General features: G+C 33.4%; 1 protein-coding gene and 1 pseudogene across 1 annotated transcript in view; both read left to right on the top strand.

Moving 5' to 3' along the window:
• Positions 1-12,932: 12,932 nt before the first annotated feature.
• Positions 12,933-22,221, top strand: LOC120145073 (annotated as a pseudogene).
• The window catches only part of LOC120145072 (coatomer subunit alpha-1-like), a 26,970-nt gene continuing 19,531 nt past the window's right edge, over positions 16,733-24,171 (top strand). The window contains exons 1-3 of the mRNA XM_039158976.1: positions 16,733-16,745; positions 20,195-20,200; positions 20,984-20,990. The gene's annotated coding sequence lies outside the window, so the exon portion shown is untranslated. The remainder of the gene's footprint in view (positions 16,746-20,194; positions 20,201-20,983; positions 20,991-24,171) is intronic.

Here is a 24,171-nt window from a genome sequence, read left to right as displayed (position 1 = left end):
CAGCCGAAAAGCAAGCACAACAAACGAATCCAATGCCTCCATTTCCAATCCTTTATGGAGATATTCATTTTCGATACGCTACTATGGATTCACGCTTTACTTCTATAGAGTCCCATTTATCCACATGGGAGCTCAACAATTAGAAATTCTTCGGGAATGCGTGCAAATAATAAAGCAACCAACGCACGTATTAATGACCTCACTAACAAAATGGCCGCTATGCGAGCTTGTTTTCCTCCTCCTGATCCGGATATGTGATTCAATGTTTTGCTTTGAACTCCAAACTTATTGTTTTAACATTTGAATATTTGGAATGTTTGAATTTGGGATTGATGACTTTGAATTTGTTGGATTTATGAATGGTTAGAAATTATCTATTTGGTGTGATTAAATTTATTCATTATTGCATCATTTACTTCATGATTAGATATAGACCAATTTTGTCATTTCACATTAATTATGAATATTGATTATGAAACTATTGGCTAACGTTTCTCTTGCTTGTGATCTTAGCAGCTTATATATATAATAATTGGCTAACTGATTTCAAAACCTTGTTTAATCTTTAAAATGTCTTTTTGATTTAACAAAAAGGGGGAGAAGTTTAAAGTGTTTTTAAATGAAATGGGAGAAGTGTTAAAGTAAGGGGGAGTAATTTCAAAACTTGATTTCAAATCTTAAAATTACTAAAATGTTTTTGTTATATCAAAAGGGGGAGATTGTTGAAAACATTTTGATTTTCGATATAACAAATTAAGTTAAATGAATTTAAGATTTTCCAAATGATTTTCTAAGTATATTCGATAGAATTATTTGAATATCAAAACATTACTCCAAATCTTTCAAAGATCATTTTAATCCTTACTCAAAGTGTAAAATTAAGTTTTAATCTTAAAACAATTCAAAATAATTTTACAAAGTATTTCGAACCATTTCAAAGCCAAAAATTCCAGATTGCTCAGAGGGAACCGATTCCCCCCTAAGGGGGTACCGATTCCCCCATGAATGGTTTGGCTCCGAGAATTCCAGTATGCTCGGAGGGAACCGATTCTCCCCCGGGGGTACCGATTCCCCCTTGTATAACGGTCGAAATATTTTGAATTTTACACTTAGGGAACCGATTCCCCATAGGGGGTACCGATTCCTCCATGCTCCAAGCTGTTTTATTAATTATTTTCACACTAAAATGGCTATATGATCTTCACTAATCATCCCCAACGTTCATAAGTGATTCAAGGTGTATTTAAACAAGTTCTGAAGCCCTTGATCAAGAAGAAATTATAGAGAAACAAGAGAGAAAGCATCAAACACCAGTTTGTGCAAATCAGCCAATTTTCCTTTCAATATTCATTTTGCTTTCAAAGAACACCATTTGTGCTCATTTGTAATTATTTGTGAGTGTTCTTTTCTTGTTCTAGAATTGTGCAAACATCTTACCTTGAGAGGTTTTCCTTGTAAGTTTGCAAATTTGTAATCTTCTCTTTGGGAAAGAGTTTCTCAAGAATTGGGGTATATTCTTGAGGGTGTTGTAAGGTTATCTCTTGGCCTCAAAGAAAGAACAAATTAGTGAATTTGTTGGAAAATCCTTAGTGTATAGCTAAGGTAGTGGACGTAGACTTTGATTGAGAAAGTCGAACCACTCTAAATCGCTGTGCAATTACTTTCAATTTTCTGCAAAAGCTTTCACCAAATTTTTAATTGCCAATTCACCCTCTCTTGGCCAATTCTGTCAATCGATTAACTCAACAGTCTTTCTTTTGAGGACAAAGAGTAACCTTACAAACCCTCAAGAATTATACCCCAAATTCTTGAGAACACTCTCCCCAAAGAGAACAATACAAATTTGCAAACTTACAAGGAAATCCTCACAAGGTAGATTGTTTGCACAATTCTAGAACAAAGAAAAGAACTCTCAAGAATGATACAATTGAGCACAATAAGTGTTCTTGAAGCAAAATGAATATTGAATGAAAATAGGCTTGAAATGCTCAAACTTGAGGTTTGATGCTTTCTCTTTGATTCTCTCTTGATTCTAGTTGCTTGATGTTTCTTGTTATTGATCAATGGCTTCTAAGCTTGCTTAAATACACCTTGAATCACTTTTGAATGTTGGGGATCATTAATGAAGATAATATAGCCGTTTTAATGTGAAATCAATTAATAAAACAGTTTGGAGCGTGGGGGAATCGGTACCCCTTAAGGGGAATCGGTTCCTTAAGTGTAAAATTAAAATATTTCGACCGTTAAACAGGGGGATAGGTACCCCCTGGGGGGAATCGGTTTCCTCCGAGCATACTGAAATTCTCGGAGCCAAACCATTCAGGGGGAAATCGGTACCCCCTTGGGGGGGAATCGGTTCCCTCTGAGCAATCTGGAATTTTTGGCTTTGAGATTGTTCAAAATATTTTGTAAAATCGTTTTGAAATTATTTTAAGATTAAAACTTAATTTTACACTTGAGTAAGGATTAAAAATGACATTTGAAAGATTTGGAGTAATATTTTGATATTCGAATAATTATATCGAATATACTTAGAAAATATTTTTGGAAAATTTTAAAATTCATTTAACTTAATTTGTTATATCGATATATCAAAATGTTTTCAACATTTAGTTTGCGGCGGCCGGTGAAGTTTGGGCGGTGGTTGACCACTGGAATGGTGGCCGGGTTTTCACCGGATGAGAGAGAGAATGTGAGGGTTAGAGAGAAGGGAGAGGATTTGAAAATGGAAAAATGAGGAGATTAATGGTTTTTTTATGATTTGGGGGTATTTATAGGGGATCATTATGTAATTAATTAATAGTTAAATTATTTTCGTAGTCCCTGTACTTTTTAAGCATAATTCATTTTGGTCACCTGTTTCAATTTTGCCTCTGAATTTTCAATTTAATCAATTTAATCCCTGTTTATATTTTTTTTATATTTTGTGAATTGGCCCCCTAACTTTTTTTTTTCTTTTGCAGTTCATTTTTAATACCAATTTAATCTATTAATTCCAATTTGTTTCAATTTGATCCTCTAAGTTTTAATTTTATTTAATTTTATTATTATTATTATTATTTTATTATTTTTTCTACATATTGTTTTATTTTATTGCTTTTAAACTTTAACCTATTTTTCTTTTTTTGATTTCTTTAATATTTTTTAAATTATCTTTCTTTTTTTTCTCCTTTTTCTTTTGATTTATTATTTTATTTATTTTTTTGATTTATTTAATATTTATTTATTATTTTTATCTAACATTTTTTACCTTTTTTTAGAAGAATTCCAACAAATCAAAGGTAAATAATTCGAATCGTGTTTTTAAATTTAATTTGAATTTTTAATTTTTCGCAATTAAGACAACCGACAAATTAATTGGTACCGAAAAGGCAGTTCAAGGGTGCTAATCCTTCCTTGATTGTAACTGACTCCCGAATCCGACACATTTTTGGTAAAACGCAGATCATGTTAAATGGTGTCCGATCAACCTAAATGTTTTTAAAATGATCGGTGGCGACTCTAACCCAATTATTCAAGTCAAAGCCCAATTACGGGCCCAACCGAAAGACAACTGCGATAATAAGAATTCAATCAAACTCAATTTAAAATAATCAATACGACTCATAATTTTCAATACGCACACATCTTTTTCAACAACAATTATTTTTTTTGCCAAATTTTAAATTTAATCTTAATTCTATTTATAGGAGAGGAGGAGGTAGACTCTAGAAGAAGAAAATAGAGTACTTCTAATAGGGCTAGAACCTATTACTTAAAAAAATATTAGGGAACAAAAACAAACAACTTGATTAACCGATCAAATATGTTTGCTCTTCAATAACAATTATTTTTTGAATTACAACGTATTTCAACACCTGCATTGATATTTCTTATAAATAATAAAAAATTGTATGATCAGTTATATAAAAAAGTTTTAGTTTATATATGTAAAAATAATTAATTTCAATAATATTTTCACTTTTGAAATTCTTTTGGTTTTTTCTTTATGAAAAGCTTCTTCTTCTTCTTTTTTTCTCATCTTCTTCTTTATTAATTTGGGTGCTTAAGCTACTTTATCAGCACTCATATAATCACTAAAAAGGCCACTGGCTAAGTATTGGAACTGCATCAAGAGGAAAAGCAAAGTCACTCCAATCCCACTTCGTTCGTGTCATTAAACACATGCCCATCAGCGCACTTGCTCGAACCACTCTTAACCACAAGTTCACAATGACCCCCTTATTGTTCAAAAAGGAACCACCATTATAACCTTTTTTGCCTTCCGTGTTGCTATGTTCAGGATTTATATATGATCCTAGTGTACAATTTTATATACGGTCAGTCAATTAAATGATAATATTTCATTAAAGTAAAATTACTTTTATTATTTTTTTTTTCGTAAGTCAAAATTTCGTCGTCATTCTTTCACCTATTAAATTTTAAAGTTTTTAAAATTCTTTAAGTTTTTAAAGTTTATATCTTTCGGTCAACTACAGTCTCTAACAAATTACGTGATCTATCAATAGAATTATATGACAAACATTATTAAATGTCAACTTACAAATAGTATCATCACCTTAAGTCAGACACAACACTACTGACTGCATATGAATCATCATACAATGTTAACAAAGAAAATATTTCTCTTGATTTCTCTGATTTTTTATCATCTTCTTCAATTCTCTTTTCCCTCCACCGAACAACAGTCTATAATTCTCCACCCAAATTTAAAGAAGTTGAATCGTCAAACTACAACCTTATTCTTTCGCCAATTATCTAATTACTTAACAATATCAAATACAAACTCTCATAGATTTATTATTCAATGATACAGGTTTAGTCATGTTTCTGAGTACAAGTAATTGTTAATGACAATTCTAACAATCAAAGGATTCTTACTACATGAATACCATCTTCTCAGTATAGGTTTCCGAATGAGTATCTTCCTTGAACTTTTAGTTGAGAACAAAAGGTTACCTTAATCTTCAGCTTCTTTATCGTGGAATTGAATGACAAAGCCCATGGCTTGACACTACGTCAGTGCCTGCTGGAGATTGAACGAGGGCGACGTAAACGGAGTTTACCGTACCAACGTTTGTAATTGTTCTCGAGACAGTCAACCGTTGCTTAAGCTCGGGTATTGTTATAAAAGGCAAATTTAGATTCAGGAGGAACTTAGCTGATTTATGACATGGGGGTGTTAACCTTAGTCATTAACCTGATGGAACTAAGGGTGTAAAAAACTGACCCGACTTGTAAAAGTGATTGAAGCCAACTCGAGTTAAAATTATTTTTGACTTGCGCTGTGACGATGTGAAACTGACTCAAGTCGAAACTGGTGTCGACCTGAACCCGAGTTGGACATGGAAATTGTGGACCTGAACTCGACCTGAACCTGAATTGAATCGAAAATATGATATTCGAACCGGAATTGCATCTGACTGATATGAACCCGAACCCGAGATTGACCTGATAAATAACTGGTATTGCCCAACCTGTTTTCAACCTGACCTGTTATGAACCTGACTTGTAATTGACTCATCTGTAAATGACTTGATTTGTTATTGAACTGATTTGATATTTACATGGTTTATAATTTACAATTGATGAAGTTGTGAAATTATGAAATTATGATATTATAATGTTACAAAATACATCTTCATAATTTAAGATACATAATTAATTGTGAACCTTAAATTAATATATTTTTATATTTATAAATTTTATTTATAAATATATTCAAAGTTTTATTAAATTAATAAATTGAGATGGATAAAGTAAATAAAAAATATTTTTTCAAAATTTATAACAATTATTAATTGAAATTATTAATTATATTTTATATTAATTCTGATTATTATATAAAAATTTAATTATAACCCTTAAATTAATTTTATTAAACTGAAATTAGATTAATTGTTGGATTCTTATTTGTAGGTTAGAAATGGGGAATTTAAGATTAAACAATTTTTTTCTTTGGGCGTGCAATGGAGACAAAAATAAGAGAGAATGAGCGACAACAAAAACTAATTTTTTTGGGTTGGATTTCATCCCTTTTCATTTCTCATTTTAGATTTAATATAACATTATTATTTAACCAAAAATATTATTATTTCTACCGATTTTGTTATTATTGGGCCTTTTATCAGTTTTGTTAACATATCCGATAAAACGATATTGGTTTTGTAATTTTTCTACCGGTTTTGTTATTATTAGACACTTTACTGGATTTGTTAAAAAATATTAATGTTTTAAATAGAAATACTAATGCTTTAGGTAATTTTTTTTACCAGTTTTATTAAAAATAATAATAAAATCGGTAGCGTCTTTCCTTAGCCGTATATTAAGGGTGCCTGTAGAACTTCTCAAGTAATAAATATATATCTGTATAAATTCAAGAGGGAAATCATTTGGTTAAACCTTTTCAACTATAATGGTTGCAACTCGGATTAAAGTGAGGTGGAAGTAATTGTCTATTTAAAAATTTAAAATTATCATATATTTTAAATTATTTATTTATTTTTTAGTAAAAATTTGTTTCGTATCTCTTAAATTTATAAGTGTTTTTTTAAGATTTTAAAATTTATCTCGTATAATAAAATTACGTCCGTCCTAATTTTATCATTTAAGTATATAAATTACTTTTATTTAACTTCAAGAGATAAGCCTACCACCGACGTGCCATCTCTATTTAAAGGGCACAAGATTTTTATAACGACTCATCTAAATTACATGACCACAATGAATCTACATATATATTTGTAGTTATATATATATATATATCCTCCCATTTGCAATAGTATAGTGATTTAGTCCTAGTGTGGATCGTAAAAAAAAAAGAACAGCATAGGGGCTTACTTGAAGAAAGTAAATTTATCTTATATTATCTTATAACCAAATGCAAGAGAGATGAAGCGAAGAAATTATCACATAATTATTATGAACTTCACCCAAAATAATGACTCCATACACATGCTCTTACTGGCCAAATTGTATATTGGGCACCCTTCAAAGCCGACGACGCAGCTCCATAGGCAGCCTCAGCTTGGGTTGCTCGGCTCACAGGTAAACCGAGTAACCTTTCTTGAATCTTCCATTGGTTTTCTCGAACCGCCTCCGGTGAACACTGGTCGACTTGCGTCGCGCCTAGATACTTCAACAGGATGTATGCCTTTGCCTAAAACATAATGCCAAATGAAAGGTGAATTTTGGAGTTTAGGTTCTACCATTGCTAGCAAACCCTTGATCACAGTCACTACAACCAATCATCCTGGTGATATGACATTGTAGATATTTTGTTCGAATTGTCATTGTTCAACCATGAACAAGCTTGCTAAGAGTAGAGGAACCAGAGCACACTGTATGGTTTATAGGAGCAATGGACTTTACCACCGGTAAAGCATCGGGACAACTCTCGTTAGAGGTAAGGTCTGGCTAATAGTTCTGTATAACTGCAGGTGATTAAATTCAGACAACATTGAAATTCAATCCAGTAATTAAAGAGGAAATGTCACATGGATGATGGATCAGCAAGTAATATTGCTTGTTTAGATACTCACCTGTCGATAATAAGCGTAGTTGTAGAAGTCCCATTTCGCTCGAGAGGAAGGAGATGAACGGGAACATCTTCGAGCAGTGCGCAGGGAGAATGACAAACTTAACCAAGTAGGATCGGGTGCAAAATTATATTAGGTGACGAACTTTTAAAATTTTAAGAAAGACGAATTTATAAAGTTCTAAATAAATAAAAATATATTATCAATAGAAAATATTAAAAAAATATTTAAATATGTGATAATTTTGAAAATTTTAGAGTTCTCTCCCCCGCTTTCCATCTGTCCATTCTAAACCCAATCATGTTTTGGCAATTGCACCTCTGTTGTGTTGGCTGGCGCTGCCGTGTTTTTGCTCTTTTGGTTTGAAACGGGTGACCGTTGTTGGGATATAATTATTTGATTGTGGTTTAAGTTGGACCATTTAATGAAAAAGGCTCGTGAAACTAGGCTTGGCCCATGGTTGCATTGTAGAATTTAAAATCAACAAATTAAAGGAAACTAATATAAAATCTTTAATATATATAACGTTAGGTTCTTAAATAAAAATAATAATTTAGTTTCATCTCTGGAACAAATGGTTAAAATTTCTCGATTGATACCTCTTCTCTTCCTAAGTTGTAAGTTCAATACATGTTAGGATCAATCCCCCTTCCCCCCCCCATAAATAAAAATTGTTCAAAAAATAAAATAAAATAATAATTCAAATACTAACATTACGAAAAAATTAAATTAATTAAAGAGTACTATCTCTATAATAATTTTTTATCGACTAGATTATGCACTCAAATGATGGATAATACCATAATTTTGTACTCCATAAATTAAAATAGTTGTTTAGTGCAATACGCTTTATAGTTTTGTAGAAGGATATAAGCAAGGATTGGTTGTTTCAGTATTGTTTGCATTAAGCTACGTGTAACGTGTTGATCATTGTCCTTCTCACTTGATTCCAACAATCAACAACATATAAAAAGAAAAGTAAAGTTGTAAGGCGGTTGATTCGTAGCCACTTCAAGCAACAAACGAAATAGATATCATATTCATCGTGACAAAATTGATTGGGAAATGATCCTTGTGGCCCTACGAGTTAAATTTGGTGAAAAAATATCAAAGTGGAAGCCAAGCCCCATATGTGAAATGAGACAGGCGACAGCTATTGCAACTCAGATAAAAGAGAAGGTGACAGCTATTGGGGTTCTTCTGTCTCACAATGCCAGCACTCACATTTCCAAATCATACGCCCACCAAGAGGACCACCCTTCCCAGTGAAGCCCAACTGCCAAGCTAAAAGAGGCTGAATTGCACATGCGACTCTGCTGAAACGAAATGATAATCTCACACCCTCGCATCCACTTCTTTATTCTGCTTGCACTTCTCATTTCTTTTGTCTCACACAACGTACATCTACTATGGGTATCTGTGTAAATCAAAACAATAATAAAATTTTCTTATAAAGTATTTAATATTATTTTTCATCAAAGAAGAGATTTTATTGGTAATGTACAAATCTCTCATTGGATGGAAAAAACTATAAAGATACTTTAAATATCTTATTTATTTCTCTCAGTGAGTGGTGAGGCTAGGTCCATCACATGTGTCAAGTCCTAGCAATGTTCAACTCGAACATTTTTCGTTTTGATTGCAACCCGAATTAAGAATGAATGCATGTACTAGTTTAACCTTTTACAGTTGCTTTGCAAGTTGACTCGTTCAAAGAACCCCATAGCCCGGTATTAATTTGGACCAACATTTATGTCTTTTTCATCTTTACTATTTTTATGGTTCAATAATACGCACGATTGTATAATATGAGTAATTCGGGTGGGTCTCAAAGGGAAAGGGAGGGATCGTGCCGAAGATCAATCATGTCCGTCTAGCCTTGACCACAAATTTTAGACTTTGGTTTTCCTCTATTCACTCCATTCCATTCATTTCCTTCTCACTTGTTAATCTCGTGTTTAAGTCTGTGGCTTTCATTGTTGTCATGGTTCACGTCTTGAAGTTTCTCTTTACTAACATTGCATCACATTTGATTTTGAAGCGACACTCATGAAACCCTTGTCTTTCTCTTTTCCTTGCGAACAAACATTAATAATCATTTTGTTTTAATTATGTATATGAGACGAGGATAGTTTAATTTTAATAACCAAGTATTGTATTTCTAGAATGATATTATCGAAGAATATTTAAGATTTTATTTTCATCTTATTGAATTTCGGAGTGCGTCTTGAAGGGAGAGGGCACAATAAAAATCATGTAGGATATAAAGTACTTACCGTAATATAGGACATGCCCTCCTTCTTTGAACTGCCCCTTGAGACACATTAAAAATTGAAAAATAAGACTCCAAAAACTATTGTTCGGAAAAGTATAATACTTGACTATTAAAGTTTCATTCGATCAAGCAATCAAAACATCCTCGGTTAACTTAATTATGAAATCATTTATGGTGGTAGTGTGATAAGAAAAGTGCAAATAGGGACATTACGAATTCCAAACATATACCAGATCTGTAATAGTATACATGATTTTAGTTCTCTATGACCACAGTTTTACGGATTAAGTGATTGGTAATGGGAGTTTACTATACATGCTAGTATTGGACAATAATATATATATATAAATAAAGGATTAATTTGATTTTAGAATTTGGGTAGTAAATGGATTGTGGTTGAACGAGGGGGTTAGTTATATATATATATATATATATATATATATATATATATATATGATTTAAGATCATAAACAATTGGGTAGCTATATTGATAGTCACTAAAATTTTACGACACTTTTTTGGTCAATGAACTTTTGAAATTTATATATATTAAACTTTTCAAATTATTGTTTTAAGATCATACTTTGTTTCGTTACGATTATTGTCTCTAGTTGTTAGAAAATATTGACGTGGAGTTTTCTTCCAAAAAAATCTCTAATTTTCCAATTTGGCAATCAATGTAAAGCTGCATTTTCGATTAATACATCGGTCGTTGGGTTATTCCAATGGTAGAAAGACTTCGTTTAGCCAAAAAAATTATCATAATTTGATCTCAAGTTGATATCATGATTGCATATCAAAGGATTTATCTTTTAGTTTCTATTGGGCTACCTCCTCCTTTTATCGTCATTTATGCTACCATTAGATAGTTTTTTTTTGGTCGAAATTACCAAACAACTTTTCTTCTTCTTTCTTTTGTTTTGTTCAAAATCATTGAAAACCTTTAACCTGATCAAATCTCGAGTAATACTAATTAAAACTAAAAGTTTTTTTTTATTTCACTTCAACCATTTTCAACTTGATACCAAACTATCTAATCTTCTAACAAAAAAATTCTTTCCACTATTAAGATTGATCGACAAGTATTCCGTTCATAAAAATATCGGCCATAACGATGATTGCAAATTTGGAATCTTTGAGTTTATTAGAAAGAAGACCTTAGTGCGTCACGTCAATAGATTTTTAAAGATAACTAACGACAATGCTCATAATAAAAGCAAATTAAAAGTTTGATTCTAATGCAATTTTAAACAGTTCGGTAGAGCTAAACTGAATGGTTCTTAAAAGTTCAGTGACCACAACTATAGTTTACTCTAAATAAATATTATATTTGAAAATATTTAGAAACATTTGCTAACCACTTGCATGACACTGAGGCCCACCTAGAAAAACAACAACAAACTGAATAGATTACTGGATAATAATCCAGGCCAGGGCTTTCGGACCCGTATTATTGGAGCCACGAGTGGGATATACTGTAATGGAGTGCTGGTCAATATGCAAACATCATTATCAAGGTTACAAAACAATGTGAAAATGGCTTTGATAATACCACAAGATCCGGCGGTGCGTGGTGCAGTTGAAAGCACAATTACCGTCGCTTTTACTGAATATAAAATTGGGCACTGGATACGCTTAACTATGGATTTAGTCATCGGATACTGTTCATCATGGATTCCTTCCCCTTTCTTTACAAAGATAATGTTTACATTCCTTCAAAAAAAATAATAATGTTTACATACGATTATTATAAAACTTTGATTAACTAAAATAATATGTGTTGTTGTTGTTGAGGTAAATAAATTTAAGTTATATCGGAAATAAATGAAAAAGTGTGATTAAGAAAGCTATTTAAGGGTATTCAAACCATAAAACCACTAGATTATTAGAGAGATTACCCTCTATAAAATACATTTAAGTTAAAAAAAATATTAACATTTTCGGTAAAAAATTCTTAAAATGTTATTTTTTTCTACCGAAAATATAATTTCGCTACCGAAAATGAATATTTCCAATATTAATAATTTCAGTAGAAAAGTAACATTTTAAGTAGCACTCTACTAGAAATATTTTTTTATTTAGTTTTATATTAAACTGCCTTTCCTTAAACCCAATAAAACTTCAATAAGTACAGATAATTGAAAATTTGTCATAATTAAATGCACCCTAATCGTAGTGTTAATTAATTGATCTCAAATAACCATTAAATGACATGAGAAATACTTTACTAGATGAACGGTGATGAACTTGATTTAACGGTGAATGTGGTTGTACTGTAACAATCACTGCTGAATCACGATTTGGATCCTACGTGTAAAGCGTGCCAGGTAAAGACAACCATCACATGGGACAATATCACTCATCCTCGCCGTCCATTATTTTCTTAATTTCTTAATAATTTTTTTGTTTAATTTTATAATGTCCAATAATTATATTTGTTTCGGTAGATATAAATCTGAGTTATAAAACTAATGCTACTTACTAAAATTAATTATTCAATCCATAATTATTATATATGATAATTTATATTATTAACAGAGTATTTTTATCTATTCATAATTTTATAAATTTTAAACTAATGACTTCATAATATTGGTAAATTAATTTTTATAAGCATTTCTTATTAAGGTGTAAAAGAACATGATACAAATGGTTATTAATATAGTGATAATATAAAGTTTTAATTTCATAAAAAATAAAGTGTGGTGGATTATCCACTTTTTTTTAATTAGTATAAATTAAAACACTCGATAATATTAATTTATGTTTAGAAATTAACAAAACACGTAATAATTAGCTTTGTCCTCAGTCCTGGATTAGCAATTTCCCCGCCTCACGGTTATTCCCGCTCATTTACTTTTTCAAAATCTCTCAACTAAAACCGCAAGGGTCCATTAAACTCCCATCTACTCTCACCTTCCACGTCACCGTCAACCTCCACGATAAAAATAACAATAATTTCAAATTTCTAAAATTCAAAACTAAAAATTTACATAAAAACAATCCATCGTCCTCTTTCTCCCACCAGTGGGTCCTTCGGATTGAAATCTTTCATGTCTCTTCAACTCTTTTTTTTTTTTTAATTTCGTTTCTCTGCAACTCTTCTCCGGCTATTGTTTCTACTACCTTTGCAAGCAATAAGCGTTAAACACATTTTTATTATAGAAAAGGAAAAAAGAAATGCTCTTGTGTGTCAAGCCATGTGAGCTTACTGACACATTCTCTTGTTCTTCTCCATTTTTCATATTCTTACGCATTCTATACCGAGTTATTGACTCAAGTGAGTCTACACACAATTTCACACACACTCTCTCTAAGATGGCGTCTTCTTATCGAGCAAGTAGTTCGCCGTTTTCGTATCGTAAACCTTCGAGTCCGTTCTCATCCACTTCTTCAACCTCTTCGTTTGAGTAACAAACTAATCCTCGCACGTGCTCGTCGTCGTCGTCTTCGTATTTCAAATCGGAGGTGGATACGGTTCTCGATCCACGACGCCGAGTCGGTCCAGGTATGATTCGATGTGCCAGGGTTCGAGTGGTTACAATGCTCGCACACCAGTGGCTTACGCGCCGGAGGAGATAGTTGGCGAGCCGGTGGAAGGGCGGATATCAGCGGATAGTATTTCAGTTACGATTCGGTTTCGGCCACTGAAGTAAGTGTAGATCTGAGTGTAGCTTGTAAGATTTATGTAAATGATTTTTTTCTATTGTATTGCCTGTCATTGTTTTATATGTTAAGCTAATGTATTTTTTTTATTTATTTACTCGTTTTTATTTTGTCCGGTTATAGTGAAAGGGAATTTCAGAGAGGGGACGAGATCGCGTGGTATGCGGACGGGGATAAGATTGTTAGACATGATAATCCTGCTACAGCTTACGCATTTGGTAATTTCTAATTGCTTTTCACGTTCAGTGTTGAAACTTGTTGCTGATAGTTTCCCCCACTTTTTAGTGTCAAGTGTCAACATCTAAATTGATTACGTATCTCTTTGAAAAGTATTGCGATAAATGAAGAGATTTCCATTATTTTTTGGGCGATTTGGTGGTGTTATAGTAGGTAAAACAATGTTTAATTTATAAAGATTTGATATTTTTTTTTTAAACTGATCTAGCACAAATGCGAGCTTTAAGCATTGTAATGATGTGGATTGCATATGGATGTTACTAACCTTCTTTTTTTTACAGACAGAGTATTTGGACCCCATGCAACTTCTCAAGAGGTTTATGAAAGCTGCTAAACCTGTAGTAAAGGCTGCAATGGAAGGTGTTAATGGTATGAAAACTGAATTAAATATCAAGTTCTTTACCGTAAGTGCTAGTTAAAATTTAACAAAAAAGCCTAAAGATTAATTGTTTGGAGGTCATTTATTTCCATGTTTCTCAATCTTGTTGATTTGTGTCAATGTTGACCTTGTATTATGTTTCTAATTGAAGTTAATTTTGGCTCGTTGAATTTTAGGAACTGCTTTTGCTTATGGTGTTACAAGTAGTGGGAAGACACACCATGCATGTAAGCTTCGCATCAAATTTCTTTTATCTACTATTTCCCTATTTTTAGTGGCGTCATAAGAATTATTAGAGTCTCGCTGTGTCAATTTTTGTTGCTTTGTATGAAGTAGATGTCTTTGTAGACTTTGTTGATTATACTATCAATTTGGTTGTACGTATAGTTCTTTAACTGTAGCAAAGTTACAAGTTCATATTCCATTTTATTGAATTTTCTTGATGGGGCAGTTGCTGAAGGTAACCAAAATAGTTAACTGTAATGGAATTTCCTCCACAAATAGTACCTTTAAATTATACAATAATACACCTAAAGCCAATTGGCACTAAATATGGGATAGCACTAGTCAACACTTCTGACGAGGACAACCTCACCATGGGTTTTCAACCTAAAATGGGGCATCCCATCTATAAACAATTGGTTATTGGTGGTGGACCCAACTTTAGTATAAAACCCCAGGAACCTCAATACTTAACAGCTATGTGATAACACCGCTTAACAATAACAAATAATCATTGCAAATTGTATAGATTTTACATTGTGAATTTGCAATGTTTCTTTCTGGGCATAAGCATTGCATTTGAATTTCTTGAAAGCATCTACTCAATGCAGTTCTTTCATCATTGTGCTTAACAACTTGGGAACCTAGACCCCCAACTCCGGCTTTCAAAATTTATTTGTCCTGAAGTTCGTAATAACATATGTAGCATGGTAATGTTTCAGGAAAGTTGTTCATGATAAGAACATCTTTACCTAATATAACTATAAGTACTAATGAACTGAACCATGTCTCTGTTATTAACTTAACATTCCGTACTATCTGCTTCTCTTAAGTACCATACAAAAGGTAAAAGAAAAGGAATTTTGCATTTGCGTTTCAAGTACTTTTTACCATCTAACTTCGGTCTAGGGATGTTCTCTTGCAACAGAGCTGTATATTCATTTGCACCCCTTTTTATGAAAAACTGATTTAAGTAGTATGATCTTGAGGATTTTTTTATTACATTCCAATCCAATTTATATTACCTGGCAAGGCATGATACATCCTTAAAATTATCAATAGTTTGTCCTATGTTTTTCATTATGAGTCTTTTGTTATCGAATCACATAACTATAAATTATTTCAGTCATCTTACTTTTGACTTGTTTCGTTGATAATATGCACAGGGGGATCAAACTGCTCCTGGCATTACCATTGGCAATAAAGGACGTGTTCAGTATTACAAGATGTAAGTGTTCTGACATTATTTATTAGGTAGCTACAGAATTGTAAGATCAATGCCATTTTCTTCCATTCCTTTTGTCAAGTGTTGACTACTATGCTTGTGATCCAGACTCCAGGCGAGAATTCTTACTTCGTGTGTCATATCTTGAAATCTACAATGAGGTGAGTTGCATTTTTAAGTTTGCTTATTTATGAAATGGCCCTTGAAGTTGGAATTTGTTCCTTCAGGTTTCACATCTGTTACTACTGTTTTTTATGATGTTACTTTAGTGAGAATGGTATTGTTCAACTATTAATTATATAACCTATTGGGTTCAGTATCAGGATTCTGTTCCTTTCCATTCATGTTAAAACTCTTTTAATAAGATTTTGTATTCTTGTGCTCCTTATAACAGGTGATAAACGACTTGATCCAACTGGTCAAAATTTGCGCGTTAGAGAATGCTCAGGTCTTTTGCTCAACCTTTTAAAGTTTTGCCTTGTGTTTGGTTTATGATTCAGTCTCATTCTCTCAAAAAGTTACGTGCAACACTGATACACACTGTTCTTCACTTGTATATCAGTCTAATGGATCTTCTGATAAATGCATTTTCTTTTGAGTGGCTTCGGTTTGAGAAATGGTTTGATGAAGTTGCAGATTTAAATGCTTGCAATCACTGTAAATCAGTTTCCTACTTTGCTTATGTTGGCATCACTTTTCCAGGGAACTTATGTGGAGGGCATAAAAGAAGAAGTTGTTTTATCTCCAGGACATGCACTTTCTTTTTGCTGCAGGGGAAGGTGCTTTCTTGGGTTCCTTTTTCTGTTTTCTTTCCTTTTTCCTTTTATTTTTTGCCTGCTATGAAATGAATACGCTATTTGTTAGGGTTTTGTACTAAGTTCCAATGTGTGTGTTTGTGGGCAGAGCATCGTCATGTTGGTTCAAATAACTTCAATCTGTTCAGTAGCCGAAGTCACACCATATTCACACTGGTAAACATTCCTGATTTAGTAACTCATCATTTTCCTGTCAACAAACACAAAACTGGTTTTCGTTATTTAGTTTGTCTTAGGACTTTGGATGTCTGGTTTTTATTGTTTCACTACAATGGATACTATGTTGTATATGCCCTTTTTTAACTCTTGACAAATTTGCAGATGATTGAGAGTAGCGCTCACGGAGATGAATATGATGGAGTGGTCTTCTCTCACTTGTATGGTTTAAGTCATTTGTCACTTTTCAAAATAATGTTCCTTTCTGAATTCTGATAAATGGCTTGACTTGCTAATTTCTTTGTTCCTTTGTTCAGAATTTGATTGATTTAGCTGGATCTGAGAGTTCAAAAACTGAGACAACTGGGTTAAGGAGAAAGGAAGGATCTTACATAAACAAAAGTCTTCTGACTCTCGGAACTGTAGGTCCTTGTATAACTTTTGTATAAGTATTGATGAATGCTTATTACTTCTCCATGCTGCCACCTGCTGTGTATTCTAAGGGAAAAATATAGAAGCCTTGTGTATGTCCCTTAAACTACTCTGCAGGATTATAATTTCTTTAAGTTGGTGGAAAAATGAAGACAATAACATTCTGTAGTGGATACAGTTTCTGGTCGAATAGGTCATTGCAGAGTTGTCAGTGATTGGTATCTTTGATACTGTTTTTAGTTTTATAAATAGATCCTCTGGTTTCAATGTGAAGGTAATTGGGAAGTTAAGTGAAGGAAAAGCATCCCATGTTCCATATCGAGACTCCAGCTTACCCGCCTTCTGCAATCTTCATTAAGTGGACATGGACATGTTTCGGTGAGTTGATCATCTTATTTGTACATTTGTGCTAGTTATTTAGGTTATTAGATTTCACCTCCTTCCAACCAAAAAGTCATTTCCTTCCATCTTCCAATTTCTCTAATCTCATTATGTAATTTTTGTATGCAATTATATATCCTTACCAATATGCGTCAAAATATATTAATCTATGGTGCAATTGTTTCTTTGAATTCAGCTATTTGCACAGTTACACCTGCATCTAGTAATATGGAGGAAACTCATAATACCTTGAAGTTTGCAAGCAGGGCAAAGCGTGTGGAAATCTATGCTTCTCGGAATAAGGTTCTATAGCCTATGCTTTATATATTTTTGCTAGTCATAAATGCAAACATACAGGATTCAATCTTATGCGACTTACATATTAAATCATTTCCAGATTATTGATGAAAAATCATTGATTAAGAAGTATCAGAAAGAAATTTCAGTCCTCAAACTAGAACTTGATCAGCTAAGGCAGGGAGTGGTTGTTGGTTAATCATGAAGAACTTATGATCTTAAAGCAACAGGTTTCGCATTTTCATTTTCATTGTCATATTGTTCCATGTGATGGAATCAATTATTACTGTATTCTTCATGCTGTGTTGCATGAGATAGCTGGAGGAAGGTCAGGTGAAAATGCAGTCAAGATTAGAGGAAGAAGAGAAGCCAAAGCTGCTTGATGAGCAGAATCCAAAGGCTTACCAACTTATACTTGTTTCTTCCAAAAATTCCATTCCTGGATGTTGAGTGATTTACCAACCCATCAACGGAGTAATTCTGTTTGTGAGGATAATGTAAGTTTTTATTATAAATTGGTAAACAAAATGTGATTCTTTTATATGATGGTTGATGAAGAAAGAGTGCACAAAAGAGCATTCATATCTGTATCTATTTCACAGAAAAGGACAATGGCCTAAGATGATAAAGTTGGAACAAAGTATGTTCTATTAGCCGGAAAGTTTGAGTGTTGATACTTCAGCCATGCATCTGTTTCTCTAAATCTATATCTCTTCTAGTTATTTATTTTACAGCTATCCCTGTCTGCTTTTCTTTTGACTGACTGGATTATCTGGTCATGAGAACTTTTTGAGGTATTGGTTCCTTCTATTAGCATGATTATGATGTTAATTTTGGCACTTTTCCTTGACCAGAAAGTGGATGTACAGGGTGATGGTACCTACACATAGATAGTGAGAATAAAAAGATACACTATCTTCGCTTGAGACTCTTGCTTCTGATTCAACTTATGAGTTCAAACAGCAAAGATCCTCCAGCAGGAGGAATGAACTCTCACCAACCAGCAGTACTGTCACTGACACAACTCAAGCGGGTGATCTTATGGTGGACTAAATTGCCGGCAGTAAGCTTCAGTTTAATTTATTCTACATTTAAAATCTCTGTTTGTTATGTTTTATATCTTAATTATTGCTGAAATTCAGTTTTCTCAATCTTTTCTTTTTTAGAAAATTGTTTTTATAATGATTTAAGTCGCTTTTGTTGTTTAGTGCAACCCTCCAAAAAATCTGCCTTTAGACCTATTAGATAATTTTTTGGGGAACGTAATATATATGAATGGGCTATAAACAGATCTTGCGAACATTAGGCAATATAACTTGTGGAAATCATCAGGCAGATTCCTTTTCAATCTTCTTTATGGTACCCTTTAGACATTTATACTTTGGTAGATCATCATCATTTCAGTAAGGGCAGAGAGTATCCTATTCTATTCCTTTTTCTAATTTGCTAGCTGTAGCTGAAATTTGGCATCCCTGACCATCTACACAACATTTTGCGTGAATATTCCATGATAATAACATACCATTCTCCATTGCTTCGTTGAAGTTCAAACCCGAACTGTCTTCTTCATTGGTTCATCTTCTTTCCCGAGTGGTAATTATCTCAAGATAAAAGGAAGCTCTGTGGTTTTAGGGTGGATGACATCAGATCAGATGGACCTTCTTGTTGAACAAGTTAAGATGCTGCTGGAGAAATTGCATTTAGCACAAGTACCCTGAAACGCCTGGTGGACCAGTCTGTAAATGATCCTGAGCGCTCAAAACTCAGGTACTCTTTTCCCGTCTTACATTTATGCACATATTAATCAGAGGCAGTACCAAGGGACGTTCGTGTAGCTGGATGAAATGATCCTGTGTTGTGGGGGTTGTTGTTGTAGTTGGTATTCTGGGTTCTAGTGCATCTTATTTTTCTATGCAGAAAAGGGAAAGATTGTACTGATCTATTATTTGTACTTACTCTAGAGTCCGCTGATAACTTTAATTATCTGGATCTCTAAGATTAATGTAATGCTAATACGAAGTGAGTATTATCTAGACCAAACTTTTCGTTCTAGTATTTCCAGTATCTTCAATACTAAATTTGAATGCTTTTTCTCAAATCCGTAGTGTTTTTCTACATAGATTCAAAATTTGGAAAGAGAGATTCATGAAAAGAGGAGGCAAATGAGGGTTTTAGAGCAGCGTATAATGGAGAGTGGTGAAGATTCAATTGCTAATGCATCATTTGTGGATATGCAGCAGGTAGTTTCTCATCCTGTTTATTATATGTGTTTCAGTAATACATTCAAACTATGTTACTTTGATTGGGCCTTGATGCCATTGGCCTTGGCTATAATTCTAATTCTTCTTGTTGCAACAGACAGTATGAGATTGATGACCCGTGTAACGAAAGAGTTTTGAGCTAGAAGTAAGCAATTTGATTCTTCTGATTTACGGAATTTGATGGGCACTGTTCCCCCATTGGTTAAGGCTTGGGAATGATTCTTTATTTTCATGTAATCATATTGATTCTTCTCCTTGACACGATAAAATCAGCAGATAATCGTATCCTCCAAGAACAATGCAGGACAAGGTGAAAGTTTTGCGCTTGATGTCTTTTTTTCCACATTCACAAATGACTAATATAAATTTTTAGCACTGGTCGATCACCTCTGATGGTTTCTCCATTATATTTATGCAATTATTTTGATTTTGGTTTTGCTGTTCACAGTGTTCTGAGAACGAGGAATTGCAGAAGAAGGTGAAGCTTCTGGCAGCGGTTGGCATCTCTCTCTGGCGACAAATTACCATTGTCCTCTGAACAGGCATATCTGAATATCTGACGAGTTAAGGAAAAGTTCAATATCAGGTAAATAATTATTGCTGGGATTGTCCAATTGGGCTTCAGCTGTTTTATTTTCATGTAGTAATATTTCCTATTCTTATGATTTTGTGAAATATTACCAACATACTTTCTCCTGTTAAAGGAAAAGATTCAATTGACTTTAGCACAGTCCTTTGTCTTCCTTGCACCTGGAACTGATCTTAGACCGAGTTGTGCTTATCTATGCAGAACCGAGATGAAAAACGAGGTGACCAAGCTCTCGGTACAGAATGCGAAACTGGAGAAGGAATTATTGGCTGCTCAAGAGTTGGCAAACACTCGAGGCTCTGCTAATCTGACTGTCAATGGTTTCAACCGCAAGTATAGTGACAGCACGAGAGCTGGAAAAGGGGCGGCTCTCTGGAGCAGCGGTGATGGTTTTGAGTCGTGGAATCTTGATCTCGATGATCTAAAGATGGAACTGCAGGCTAGGAAACAACGGGAGGCAGCTCTTGAAGCTGTCCTAACTGAGAAGGAATTCATAGAGGATGAATACAGGAAAAGGGTTGAAGAAGCAAAGAAAGGGAGGCATCTCTGGAGAATGATTTAGCGAACATGTGGGTTCTTGGCAAAGTTGAAGAAAGGGTAGCGGCTAACCCTGAGTAATACAGATAGCAACATACCAATGGTTTGGATAATGCCGAAGATCCAAAAACAAACAACACTGAAAGTGACAATGTCCTCAAAGAGCAAAAAAGTTTCAGAAGTGTCATCAAAACCAGCCAATGAAATGCCCAAGGAGAACCCCTGGTTGTTCGGCTGAAGGTTTGTTACAGTTCTAAGAATATCTGATATAAAGCATGTGTATTGTCTTTTTGAACTACACTCAGTCATGCCATGCATTATCGAACAATATTACTAATATTGGTAGGCATAGGAGCTTGTGGTTGATTATTCCATAGCCATAATTACATCATTTCTGGATGTTAATGGTTTTACGTAGAGCACTTCAACTAAATGTCTTCAATGTTTACAGGCCCGAATGCAAGAGATGAAGGAAAAAGCTCAATCCCTGGGAAATGGAGATGCCAATTCCCATATGTGTAAAGTATGTTTGAGTCACCAACTGCAGCAATTCTTCTCCCTTGTCGGCATTTTTGTTGTAAGTCACTTTCTATTCCATAAATGATACCCCACACCTTAATCAATTGTTTTCTGAAAATGCATATGTTTTGATTTTTGCAGTATGTAAATCTTGTTCGCTCGCTTGTTCCGAGTGTCCGATATGTCGCACAAAGATATCGGACAGGCTTTTTGCATTCCCGTCTTGATACAACTATTTCAACCCTCCTTATGAAGGTCGTGTATATTTTCCTTTTTCTATTTTCAGTATCTCACACTGCAACTTCTATTCCGAGATAAATTATATCGAACCAAGATTAGTCTGATGACTCCCACCATCAGGAAAAGCTGTTCAGATCATGAAATGTTGACACTATTTTTGAACTATTTGCAGGTGATCACCTGTTTTACATTTTCAATGTGAGAAGCTGATGCAATTCTTTCATTAGATTGTCTGTATGTAGCTGTTCAAAAAGGTAGATGAATGTCAACAGTCTCTATTGAATGGTTGTAAAAAAGAAGAGTTTAAAGGTTAAGAAGATTAAGAAAAGTATAACAAAAGGAAAAATCACTATATCCAAAATGCTCTGCTTTAGCAAAAGGTTGTGATAAAGTCTTTTTGAACTTTCGATTTTCAATCGATAAATGTACAGAAACAGCCCACGCTTCTTACGGAGCAATTTCCTCTTTCATTCCTTTTGGGTTTTTTAGGACTAGAAACTTCGAAAGGAAAATGGAAATAAGTAACGGTATCTCGTGGTTTTTAAGATTGAATTTATTTGTCATTTAAATAAATATCGGCACAGTCTTACAAGAAGAGCTTCATGAAGGTCTATAAATATGTGTGAGGTGAAAGTTATTTCTCATTTGAAGCAAAAAAATCTAAAAATATTTGAGTCTTTCACTTGCAAAAGCTTGACTTTTTTTCCTTCTAATATGATTATTATTCTTGCATCATTTTATAATTGTAAATCTTTACATTTTTAGTGATATATCTTCATATTTCAGTGCTTAATCAAACCATTTCATACTTTGTACTAAATAAAATTTAAGTATGGAAGGCGAAATTTGTTACCTCAGCATGACGAGTTCTATTTAAATTGTTTTCATATTAAAAAACACTTCATATTAAAAAAATATATTAAGATATTATTTTAATGGAGCTCGTTACTTTAATCGGACGAATTTCAAGAAAAATAAATAAATATTAAACTAAACGAATCGGTCGAATAAAATATATTTTTCACTGAAACTCATCATCTCGATGCGATGAGATCTAGAAACATTGTAACAAATGTCGTAGATACCAAAATAAACTCCTACATGTTCTATTGTGCTAATTATTGTCTTTTTTGCTGTATTAGGCCAATTTTACCATAATAATGTGTTTGCATGTTTAAGGTAATAAGCCATTGGGCCAATAGATGATGAAGCTGATATAGTTTCTTACTTGCCTACTGATGTGGGAGCTATGCTTTAGTCTCCAAGGAAACAAATGACCGACTTAACTTCGTTAAGTAATGCTCACTTGCTGGTGGAGATTAAAATGAAGACAAAAGTGTAAATAGAGGAACCTAAGAAGAAAGATAGTGGTGTTTCTCGTCAATCTATTATGCTTATAAAAAACCTTCATTTTCTCCCATCCAAAGTGTTAAGTCTTTAATCCATACACCTTATTAAAGAGTATGTCCAATCATCTCATTTGATAAACACTTCATCATAGGAGCATCAACAGAACAATTTGTTACACTGAAATTCCCTCAGATTTTCAGCAAGATGGATAGAAGCGGGTTCGCATATTCACTTTGGTGCAATCCGTTTAGCTCTCAATTACCATGGCACTAAAGGAAAACCAGTAGTAGCATGAATTGTTTTACAGAATATTCGATATCTAAAATACCAGGATGCTTGTATTGGTACTATTGAAGCCACAATGAACAATGGGGTTGTTAAGGTAACAATTTTTCCAAATTTTACCATGGCCCTTGCAGATCCAAACCTACTTGAAGCTCTTAAGGTACAAATCCAGATTATTAGAGTCCCACAGGTATAATCCTCAATAATTGTAACCCTTTACTATTAAATAATTTACAGAATTCAAGATCATACTTTCAGACTCAATAGATCTGGATTTGGAGATTCTTCACTACTAATCTCAGTAAATACATAAGAAAAACCTCGCCGTGTTCATGTGCCCAGACAAATTCCAAGAAAAAAGTTGTTACAACTATTACATGAAAAGTGGGTGACAAATTATGAATAGAACCAGAGAGAAGACAATCAGTCAGATTAATTAACAACAAAATTATCTCAAAAGGAGTTACATCAGAAATCCGGTTTAACCACAATAATCTCTAAAACAGACCGACGCCATCAATCTTTCTTACACAACTAATGATGCTGCCACTAGAAGATCCAAGAGATATGCATGATAAAGATGATCCAGACTATTATTGCAAACTTTGCAAGCCAATCCTAGAATCTTCTTTCATAGAAAACTTTGAGGCATCTGGAAGGCCAATCTATATGTTCAAAGACCCAATAACATGACATTGTTCTAGAAACCCTGAATGTTCATGTAAACTCTATGCTGATGATAGATTTGATGTATGGATTGAAGGAAA

The sequence above is a fragment of the Hibiscus syriacus genome, unplaced genomic scaffold (genome assembly GCF_006381635.1).
Source record: "Hibiscus syriacus cultivar Baekdansim isolate YM2019G1 unplaced genomic scaffold, ASM638163v2 tig00110893_pilon, whole genome shotgun sequence".
Taxonomy (NCBI): Eukaryota; Viridiplantae; Streptophyta; class Magnoliopsida; order Malvales; family Malvaceae; genus Hibiscus; species Hibiscus syriacus.
Note: the sequence above shows the minus strand (reverse complement) of the source record. Positions and strands in the feature narration are given on the sequence as shown.